The sequence below is a fragment of the Lethenteron reissneri genome, chromosome 34 (assembly GCF_015708825.2).
Source record: "Lethenteron reissneri isolate LAM-NWPU_2019-01 chromosome 34, ASM1570882v1, whole genome shotgun sequence".
Lineage (NCBI taxonomy): Eukaryota > Metazoa > Chordata > Hyperoartia > Petromyzontiformes > Petromyzontidae > Lethenteron > Lethenteron reissneri.
The window spans coordinates 4,178,997-4,191,275 of NC_083812.1; positions in this window are offsets into that span (position 1 = coordinate 4,178,997).

Consider the following 12,279-nt stretch of genomic DNA (forward strand, 5'->3'; position numbering starts at 1 on the left):
ATATTGTTTTCGTGTCTGTGTTTTTATCATTCATTCTTTCCTGACGATGGCTGCTTGCATGGTTTCAGTCAAACGTATTGGCTTTTCCGGACAAACATTAACCAGATGCATTTTTTTTCTCTCATATATACATGTGTGTGTGTGTTAAACAAACAAACTCTGAACCGGTTTCCACCTTGTGGGTCTCAACATGAACGGCCCCCGCCTGAATTCGCACGCTGCATGGCTGCTACACAAGTCCGCCAGTAGATGGCAGGTGTCCACTGCTCAAGCCCGTCGCAAATTCCTCGCCATCACAGTAGCAGCAGCATCAGCAGCAGCAGAAAGACATTCTCTCTGGCGTGTTGTTTTCCGCTGCGAGGAGTTTGCTCACGAAGCAACATTTGTACGACTCGCAACGTAGATCTGGCGGTGATCGCGGCTGCGTCCCAGAGCTGTCAACCCATAACGGTTCACCCCGTATTCTTATCCGGGGAAATTTAGTTCAGATCCATGCGGCGTATACACGGGCAAAAAAACATTGCTTTTCCTATGTGTTTGTGTTTCTCCCTTGTGATGGGACTTTGTAGGATTAACGTTGAGATGTATAAGGGCCACGGGGTGACCACTAAGGCCTGAGTTGGTCTGTGGTAGGGTCGGAGGGCACTGGTAAGGAGTTGTTGAGAGGTGTGGGCGTTGTCTCGTCCTGAAACGCTTGCGTTGTGCGTCGCTAGTTGGTTATCAAACGGGAGCTTCGTGAAAATCATCGCCGCACGTGGCGTGCGGACTGCAGCACTGCTGGGAGGTAGCAGTGAGGGTTGGGGTGTGGGTGGGGGGGATCACCACGCAAATATCGTGAAAATCCAAGTGCCTGCCATACCGTGGCGTGCCAGGGGAAGGCAGTACGGCAAGTGGAATAATCGCCATCTGTTTCCATCGCTACGGGGATAGAGTGTTGTCCCCTTGCGCGCGTGTGGTTTTTTTTCCCAGGTCGCTCCGGTTTCCTTGCACGAGTGTATTAAAGATCGCATTAATTGGCTTAAAATATATTTACAATTTAAACACAATTCAGGACCCAACTCAAGAGTTCTACGACTCGGCGTGGCTTTCCTGGATACATAAATACGTTGTCGTCAAGAATACTGCCTTAAAAAGAAAAGGTTTATCGTAGACAAAAGATACAATATGCGACGTTTCGGGAAATGACCCTTCTTCATAGCACATTGAGAAGCCAAGTGTCATCGACGAATGTGTTGAGTTTGATATTGTGATTATTATTATTATTTGTGCTGGTATACTCCTGGTAATAGTGTTACACAATAATGTAGCCATGCTACAGGGTACTATGGTTACAACAATCCAATAAGCGCGTGCAATGTCATTCAAGGTGCTCCTTTATTTTGTTTAACTAGGTAGGAAGTCGACGGACCAGGAGATGAGTCGGTCTCGTTCGCAAGAGCCACCTGGGTTGCCAAAACGACAAACTTAATATCAAATAAAATAACGTTACATAAAATGAGGAAAACAGAAGTCAGCACAAAACGAACCGTGCCACACATGGGACATTGAAAACACTGCAGCCTACCCCGAGACTGCTCCGAGCACAATTACAAATTAAGTTACAGAAACACCAAACTGATCGTAAAGTAACCGTTGTCCTAAACGTGCAGAACAAGCCAGGGCAAATGTCAAGCGCACTTGCCCAGCACACAACCATAAACCACTCAGTGTTATCGTTCACATGATGGGTGACGACTACCGGTTATTAAATATTCACGTTAGCTACGAGTTAAGGTTTTTTGTTGTTGTTGTTATTATCATCATCACGGCTGTAGAGCAAAATCCAAAAGGCCCCACAACACCAAGGGGCCATCAACAAACAGCATTCGTGCAGGGGTAGTCGAGCATAAAGTACAGGAAGACGTTGGTTGAATTGAGCACGCGTTGAAGGTTGTACGGACTCGGGAAAAGGTTTAGGCAACGGTGTTTGTCAAGGGAGTTGTTTGACCATACTTCACCACGCCGGTCAGTGCGAGTTGGTGAAGGGTGGTAAGTTCCACAGTCGGTTATCACTTGCAACCGATGTCAGCCGTAATCTGGAATCGAACTCGGTTCGCCGGGGTTCAGAAGCGCAGTGCGCCAACCATTGCACCACCGCTCCACCACCTCGGTTCCACATCACTGTCGCGAATTGTCAGCAGCAATACGGCACAACAGGCAACAGCCAAACATCTGAATTCGGTGCACCATGTCGGATAGACTCAGCGTGCACGTGACTGCGTGTACATATTGCACGCAGTCGACTTGTAAATTCATCATCGTCGTCGTCAGCAGCCATGGTCGATCCGCTGTTGGATGGAGGCCTCCCCACGCCGTCTCCATCTGTCACGATCCGCGAAGCGTATCCATCGCTCCGTCTCCGCGGTGGTCGACTACTACCCCTTGGACGCGATCTCTACGTTTGGCGGCGTCATATTTCTGTCGCCTTCCACCTCCGTGGGCCACAGTCACCGTCTCGACCCAACAAATACCGAGAGGAGGACAGCAGCCGGAGACATACGCCAACGACGACGGCTCCTGCCCCCGTCGTCTGGCTGAGACCACCTGAATGGGAATTTGTCGCTGTTGCATCTGCACCATCAGCAGCCGTGCGAAAGAAGAAGATGATGTAGCTCGTTTCGTCATAGCGATGTTTCGTGCCCAAGCCCGACATGCCAGTCTATGCCACGTACACTAAAACGTGCATATAATTAGAATAATTCCCTATTGGTTAGACTAAATTATTATTTTCAATCACAAAAAACACATATTTCCAATATACCTGAATGTCAAGTCAAGTTATGCATTTGAATTGCATTCTCTTGTTAGAATATCTCGCCTATGCGTATGTACACATTGTGTAGGATGTACACATTGTGTCGGCTATACACGGGAATAATTTAATACGCGATGTCTGTGTGTTAGCTGTGTGTGCGTGTGTGTGTGCGTGTGTGTGCGTGTGTGTGCGTGTGTGTGCGTGTATGTGTGCGTGTGTGTGCGTGTATGTGTGCGCGTGTGTGTGCGTGTGTGTGTGCGTGTGTGTGCGTGTGTGTGTGCGTATGTGTGCGTGTATGTGTGCGCGTGTGTGTGTGGTAGTGTAGTGGTTAGCGCGCCGCGCTACGAACCTGGCAACCCGGGTTCGATTCCCGCTCACGGCCAACACCAGTGACGATTATCTAAACCAGTTCTGAGCCTCCCCTAGGCCGACTCAGCCTCAAATGAGTACCTGGTGCAGTGTGTAACCATCGCCACTGGGGAGACAAAGGCGGCCGGGCGTGGTGCTGGCCCACCCACCCCCTCGCGTACCGTGCCGGCCTTCATAGGTGCTCGCTAACAGCACTTGCTCCAACAGTCTGTTCAGGCTATCCGGGGGGTCTTTGTCTTTTTATATATATATAAATAAACACGCATGCTCACCGAAGCGTGTGCAGACGCATGCATGCCTTCGGTTAGGATACTTTCGCGCTGTTAATCTTGACATTGGCCGTGCCACATTATCGCATATGCATGTATCGTGCATTGCGGCTACAGACAGATGCCTGCCTGCCTGCCATTAGGTCTGCACACAGATTGTAACCTACAGACGTTAAATAATCCGAAGAGTAAGCACGCACGCACACACACACGAACGCGCGCACAAAGACAAAGGTCCCCCCGATAGCCTCCACATGCTGTTGGCAAGTGCAACGCGCGGCCGCCTTTGTCTCCCTAATTGTATTTTTACACATCGCACCGGCTACTTTTGTTTTAAAATAGAGCTACTCCACTTCGGAGAGCTCCACGGATTCGTATTTTAGTCCCCGAAGTTGACCGCGAGCGGGAATCCAACTCGGCTTAGCCCCGCTGCAGCAAGCAACCGCAGACGCACGGGCGCAGGGGGGTCCACACACGACCCCTCGCCACGTCGAGCGAGAAATGTATCGGCGCAGCTCTCTGTCTTTGCTCAGCTGTGCGACAAAGACGGATTTGGCACTCATGCGCTAAATGTAATGTTTATCTCATAGAAACAGATTTCACGGGTGAGAGGCGGATGCCGCACGGGGGTAGAGCGTGTCATAATCGGGATACTTTGCTATCTAAAAATACGTTGTGTGCATTGCGTATTACCACGCACACATGAGCATATGCGTCGGGTGCGAATGGCAACCACACCGCGTATGCATCTGCTGCTGCTGCTGCGTAATGCCGTAGGTCGCAGGCGCGCGTACGGGCAGGCATGTCGCGACAATTCGTTCGAGCGTTGACATTTATTTACACGCGCATGTACGCCGGCGTGTTACTGATGCTGCATGCACGGCTATGAATTCCTCGATTGTTCATTCGGTTTGATTACAGGCTGCGTCCTCCTCCTCCTCCTCCTCCCCGGGGCCTCGCGTGCACCTGATTAACCATTCGAGCGAAAGGCGAAGCGACTGCTTCCCTACAATAATGTCCGCGGCAAAGTGTGACACTTTTTGAGATTTACGACAGCATGCATCTTGCATGGCTTGATTACCAGCCGCGCACGGCAAACGCTGAGCTTCATCACGCGAGTCTGCTGGGGGGGTGTGGGGGGGTTATGATGGGGGGAGAGTCAGGGGGTGGAGGGTGGGGAGTATGATGGGGGGAGCGTCGTGGGGGGGGGGGTGGGGGGGGGGTTATGATGGGGGGAGTGTCGTGGGGGGTGGGGGGGGGGCTCCGGATTTATTGTGGTCACGCGCCAGGTCGGAGGCGGAGTTCGGAGAAAAGCGAAGCGTTTGCGAAAATCATAAAAACTTTGACAACAGCGGGGAGAGAGAGGGGGGGGGGGTAGGGTGCAGGGCTTCGGGGGTGCAGGGGTGGTGGGGAGAGAAAAGCAAAATATCAACGATTTGCAAAGCGAGCGGTGTTTTTTTCTCTCCGGTGGTGATTTGTCGCTTTTGAACGGCGCGCGTGTCCTGTGATCCAGCACTGTGGAGGAGGAGGAAGCAGCGAGGGTGTTGGTGGATGATGACCGCACCAAATGTCGTGAGACTGCCTCCATGTGCGCGTCGAGGAAGTGCCGTGCCCCTGGTTCACCGGGAGGAGGCAGTGACAGCAGGTGGACTCATCGCCATCTGTTTCCGTCTGTACGGGGATAGAGCGTTGCTCCCTCGCACGCGTGGGTTGTCTCCGGGTGCTCCGGGTTTCATCCCACGTGTATAACAAACGCTCATTAACTGGATAAAAACAAATCTGGAATAAACAAAACCCCAATGCAGCAGGTCTGCACGACAGCCCTGTAGTATGACCCTGATAATAAAAACACACACAAATGAATGGGTGGAGGCGAGGGCTATTGAAACTCAGTGAGAGGGACGAGAGGAAAAGTTAACCACGCGTTACATGCTCCCTTCGTCTCCCTCATGCATGCAGCTCTCGCTCTCAGCCCTTGTGTGTGGCGAGGTAAAGGCTACGTCGGCACATCGCTTAATTGCACCCTCGCTGCTTTTTTTTGTCACTCGACTTACACGACTTTTCGAACAATCTCGATCATCATTCTCCACTTGCTTGTTGTGGAACTCCGCGAAGACTGAGCTTCAGCCCTCGTGCGCGCTGCTCTGTGATTAACGGCTCACGACGTCTCGTGCTGTTGAACGGAAAGCGGGCACACTGAAATATGCCACATTTGTGTGGGCGTCTTTTGGGCCATTTGTATAGAAGAAACATGTTGGAGGGTGTTCCTGGGTGGCTGTGCTGCTGGACACTGAAGACGTTGAGCCACCACAGCGCCAATCGTGTGTGTGACAGAGAGAGAGAGATGGGGGTGAAACCCTGCATACTCTTTGGGAAAAAATATCATTGCGGTATTGCGTCTTGGTGAAAATTGAAAGCCTCACACTTGTGTCCGCTATTCGTATACACCAGCTGTGGAATTTAAATGCCTCGTCCCGTAATCCCCGTGGCGCAGTCTAATAGTTGGCTCATAGTTTGAGAAAGGATAGAATCGTTTCAACGCGTCCGTGTTTTAGTTTCTGACTATAGAATGGATGGCGGTAGAAATGCGTCGTGGTTTTGTGTGTGTTTGTGCGAGCGAGCCAGTCGACTCGAACGGAGGAGCCCTCTATGGAGGAGGTTCGTGAAGGACGCCGCCACTGGGCAATTGGAACGGCAGTCGCCCTCCAACAACAACAACGGAGCGAAAGAGGAGCGGCACTCACAACAGCGAGCGGAGCGATAAAACGCAGGAAGTTAGCGTCGTGCAGAGCACGGGTGGCGCATCTGACGATCTTCCCATTGAGTCAACCCGTAACAACCCGGATTTGTCCCGTGACCTCCTGTCAGGGAGCCTCCTCGACACTTCATGTGGCCTCGACGCGAACCTAGCCTGGCACAAGCGCCGTGGTTGACGTCGCCGCCTCGGTGACAAACGGCGTTTGTTGAGAGTTGTCTCGCGGTGACACGGCGCATCGCCAAACGGTGCGCTCGCAAGGGGACACGTCGCGCTACGAAGCCCCCACAGCCAATGACGGCTACGTCCTCTGCTGGACGTGGAACCCTCCTCTCCGACAGGCGAGTCGCGGAAAACTCCCCGCGAATATAAAGGCGACGCGTCGCCAGGCGAAGGTGAAAGGGTGACAGGGAGTGCACTTTACGCGGCGATGTGCTTTAAATCGCGAGCATAAATAACGCGGCTGCGTTACGACGTTGCCATTGCTCACTCACGCTTGATGTCGCGAACGTCAACTGCACATCAGCAAACTTCTGCGAATAATATCCCCGCACGGATACCTGTACGCATTGGCCGGACGCTCTCGACCAAGTACGCGTTGTGTGCATTTAGCGGGAGCATTCGTTTTAAACTTCCACACAACACAGACACACAGAGCTATGGACTGCTGTGAAGTTACGACCGCTAACTTTACGCCGCATTGATTGAGGTAGGGGTGTGTGTGTGTGTGTGTGCGTGCGTGTGTCCATAGGGAGACAAAGGCGGTCGGGCGTGGTGTTGGCCACCCACCCCCTCGTGTACCGTTCCGGCCTTCATAGGTGCTCGCTAACAGCACTTGCCCCTACAGTCTGTTAAGGCTATGCGGGGGATATTTATCTTTGTGTCCATACGTGCTCGCTAACAGCACTTGCCCCAACAGTCTGTTCAGGCTATACAGGAGATCTTTGTAAAATTACGAGTCAGTCAATATATGAATCATCATGATCGTCAATTAAACAATCCGATGCTGGAAGATTAAGATATCCAAGCAGTGGCTATCTCACAAGATTGTGCGATATGACAATCCACCAAGAAGAACAACCTACAGGCCAGATGATTTTGTTTTCCACTACATCCATGTTTTATTTAGTTTTAATAACCAAAACATTGGTTAATAATCACTGCGTAGAAAACAATAGTCTATAAAGGGTCATATTTGAAGTATTTTTAATTATTATTTATTATTAGCCTATATATAGTAATGATTTACAATAACTATCGTGGGCTTGCTACCTTGGTGGTGAGGGTGGGGAGCCATGCACGCGGTTTACGACAACGACGATAGAATCGTGGACGGCCACCACGTGTGTGTTTGGCTGGGTTCGGGGTTGTTAAAATCGTTACGATTCGAGCGCGTCTTCCAGCAATGGCTCGTCTCAATGGCGAGCTGCTCACGAACACGTGATTTCTGAAAGCGCATGGAAATGTATCTGTGCTCGCATACCGAGACACACACACACTCACACTTGTGCTTTCCAATCAGTCCCAAATTAAAGATACGTACGTATGTACACCACCCCAAAAATACGCTGTCATGTCGCCCGCACAAAGCAGCGTATTTATTATGACATCGCCAAATGGTCCAAATGCTGTTCCGGGAACTGCAGTATTTTAGACAGCCACAGCTATTTCACTTTGTGTTGACAACCCGATGTTATTTGCAATGTACCCCACATTTTGACATTCATAAACGTCTTCTTGGTTTTTTCGGTAAAGTCACGTAGAAGGGAAATAATAAAATAATAAAAATAAAACATAATAAAATAATTCTCACGACGTTTCGGCCACAACGCAAGCAGCCGTACTCAGGTGAAGAACAGCTCTGTCGGGAAGACAGCGTCTGAATGGACACCACCAGCCTTGGCAGCGTATATTTCAACTGGGTTGGAGGGGGGAAGGGGCGCCTTGACAAAGGAATTTGCATATCAAGAGAGAAGATGAATCCCTGCAGTCACGAAAGCTTTAAATCGAAATCATAAACGTGCTAATGGGATTATAGGGCACATGAGATCGAAGGTCATCTTCTGACCCCCTAACATCATTGTGTCTAAATCCGCGGTTGCAATGGATCTTAGTGGTAGTGCCTCACGCCGCTAAACCCTATTGCAAGCCAGCCGAATGTATGTGTGTATGTTGACACATTCTTTCGCACCGTACGTAGCCAACCGTGTTGATCGGAGCCCCAAGAAGCAGCGTTGCGTCAAAAACATCGAGTGAGAAATCAAGCCGTGCGATGCAAGCGTACACTTCATCGAGAACCAAATTGCACAGAGCACGCCGCTCGCTAGCTCAACGTCCTTTGGTCAAGGTTGAAAGTGAAGCGTGTGTCTGACCGAGTTCATCCTCACACACACACTCACACACACTCACACACACACACTACGGCACGACGCTTCATCTGTCCCCAGTACCCCGCACAAGCTCAGCGAACATTCCTGGGATGGCATTCGTGGCATCCCAGAACTATTGGCTCGACAGAATAGACTTAACGGAGTTCGCCTCCTACCCTTAATTGGATGGCATTAAGTAATGTCACGTGACGGCAAACGGCAAATGAGGGAATCATCCTTCAAGTGATGCACAATACGGTCCCAAAATGTTGCCAAGTTTCAGCCATCTGTCGTGATTTTCCGTGCCAGGATTAAAGAGCGCGTGGCTATAAATGCCCTCCGCCGAGGTTCTATAAAGCGGCGGAGACGCACTGCCGCTCGTTCGAGTGAACGCGACCCACGGACACACACGCGCACACACCTTGTGCAAACAGATTTGTCCAACAGCATTAAATGAAATGTCTCCTGTATTACAATGTCGCCCCCCCCCCCCCACGCCATCTATCAAATACATGCTCGCACGAACGCACAACAAATACAATCACAATTCACGCCATCCTCTTAAAAGTGCGGATTTTTTTTTAACAGCCAAAAATCTATTAATAAATAAAGCTCAACATATTCTCAATGCGCCGAGTTCGGATGTCCTTGTCCATGGTGCTGAATTACGATGAAGATTAGACTCATCGCCAGCATCAGCTTGTCAATCGCACAGAACAGCATCAGACTAACAAAAGCGTGCGGTTCTTTTTCTTCTTGAAAGCATATGGGGAACATTGATTTGAAGCTTTCGTGACTGCAGGAATCCATACTCTTTGGCTATTTCGGTAAAGTCACGTAGGTAGAAAAATAAAATGAAATAAATCACGACGTGCATGCTTTCCCACCTGATGACGGACGCTTGTGTTGCGCCCGAAACGTCGTGATTTTATTTATTTTTATACCTACGTGACTTTACCGAAAGAAACAAAGAGTACATATGGGGGACATTGCAACTGCGCGAACATCCGCCAGAGGCACTACTGCTGCACGCAAGTGATGGTGGTGGTGGTACAACAACAGCTTTTGCAAGAAGCGAGCCTCGCAGACGAAACGTGTTTTATTCATTTATTCGTTATATACTTTCGAAACACCGTTGTACATCAACACTAGGTCACACGCGTATATTAGTGCAGTGGAGGACTCGGAGAGCAAGTAGTCAAGCTAGTACGGGGAGGGTTGTTCACGTATTGCGAATTCAGTTTTGCTCAACTTTGGCCATGAGAAGCGCACGCGTGGTCTGCAAAGTCAAATTGCGATGCGTCGCCGATTGAACAAAAGCGTTCCTGTGTGTGGCTGTGCTTTGTGTTCATTGTGTAGGCGTGCGTCGGCCTAACACCAGTGACGTTCACCCGAACCGGTCCTTGGCACCGCCGTAGGTCGACTCAGCATCAAAATGAGTACCTTGTGCGGTGTGCAGTAAACATCGCCGTGAAGGAGACAAAGGCGGTCGGCCGCGATGTTGGCCACCCAACCCCCTTCCCCCCCACCTCGTGTGCCGTGCCGGCCTTCATAGGTGCCCGCTAACAGCACTTACCCTAAACGCCTAAGGCTATACGGGGGGTCTTTGTCTTTGTAGGCGTGCGTAGCGAGCCGGTGGCTTAAGCGGATGTCGGCACTGATGCTACTGACCCGGCGAACTCGCAGTTCGATTCCCGGCCACGGCTAACATGAGTGCCACGTGACATCGGAACTGGTCCTACGCCTAGGTCGACTCGGCCATCAGTGAGCTCTCGTGCGGTGTACGAACAACAGCACCACACAGGGCGAAAGCCACACCCTGCCCCGCGTGCAGGACTTAATCTGTGCTCGCTGACATGTACGTACGCTGAACTTCTTTCGCACCGTACGTAGCCAACCGGCGGTGCGGGAGTAGGACAACAAACGAAACGGAACGTCACCCTTCCTCGGAAGCTCGGCGCAGTCTACGCGGGCGTTGGGAGGTCTTTGCGTAAATCGTGTTAAGGGGCCGTCCATAAATGACGTCACGCACCTAGGAGTGGGGGGGGGGGGGTCAGACATTTGTGACGATGTGTGACGAAGGGGGGGGGGGGGTTGAGAAATGTGACGACACGTTAAAATGCGCAACTTTAAATAAATATAGAATTGTTATAACACCAATTGTTATACTACAACATCAGAGTGCAGCGCCACATTAAATACGCACTACAATGACAATAGTTTAAAGCGATTTGAAGCATGTTTTATTTTAAAAATGGAAATATGGTTTTGGGGGGAAAGGGCAGAGCTTTGTGACGTCATATTCGGGGGGGGGGAGGGGGAGTCTGACTTTTTGTGACGCCGTGTGACGAGGGGGGGGGGTCAAAAATCGTCCAAAAACGCGTGACGTCATTTATGGACGGCCCCTAAAAACAGACTCGCCTTCAGTTCGCCGGGGTTGTCACTTGTCAGCGTGCGACCACTTCCCTTTGGTCGTGCAATGTACTCGACTTAAACGTCTGTGGCAACCGAGACTGTAAGACGTTGCACGACACAACGTTAACAAAAAAGAGACACACAAATCGAAATAAATGTTGACGTATCTCTCGTGGGAACGGGGAAGCGCTACGTGTAACCGAGTCTTGGACCTGTCCCACCCCTTTTTCTTTCTCACGTCCCACGCCAGACAGATGTGGTGTGCTGATTGTTGCTGCTCGTTGGACAGCGGCAGGCAGAGGGGGTGGGGTGGGTGGGGTGGGTGGGTGGGGTGGGGGAGAGACACGTGCCCATCGTTTTCGAATTGAGAATTAATTGGTGACAGCCCCAATTCTACATCGTCACGTGTAGGCGACACGTGGGTGTCACCCGTCTACCCACACAGTCAGTGGCGTAGCTATCGAGTGTGCAGGCGGTGCAACTGCCCCTGCACCGGGGCCCAAGGGACGGATGGGGGGGGGGGGCCCAGGGGGAGGGAAGGGGGGAGGCTCCCATTGAATCCCCTGTACCTCCCCCCAGCGCCGGATGAAGCTAGTGCGGGACCTGTAGCTCATGTTATAAAGGGGCCCTAAATAAAAAAAAACACAAATATGACAACACAAATGTTTAACTTGCATAGTAAAGTAATTGTAATTTTTCATTTGTTATACAGCCGGATAATACGACAAATCGCGAACCTTAAACACCCAGTCGTTCATAAAGGTTGAAGGCAGTATAGGACTATAGTAATAGAGCAAGTGCAGAATCACTGAACCGGAATTGATAGCTTGAAAGCATTTAGCGCGGGGGCCTTTGAAAGTGCGGGGCCCGTAGCTACTACACGTGTAGTAGCTACAACACGTGTAGTAGCTACAACACGTGTAGTAGCTACAACACGTGTAGTAGCTACACGTGTAGTAGCTATAACACGTGTAGTAGCTATAACACGTGTAGTAGCTACACGTGTAGTAGCTATAACACGTGTAGTAGCTACACGTGTAGTAGCTACAACACGTGTAGTAGCTACAACACGTGTAGTAGTTACAACACGTGTAGTAGCTACTACACGTGTTGTAGCTACTACACATGCAGCTACAACACGTGTAGTAGCTACTACACGTGTAGTAGTTACAACACGTGTTGTAGCTACTACACGTGTAGTAGCTACTACACGTGTAGTAGCTACTACACATGCAGCTACAACACGTGTAGTAGCTACAACACGTGTAGTAGCTACAACACGTGTAATAGCTACTTTTGCTACCAGGA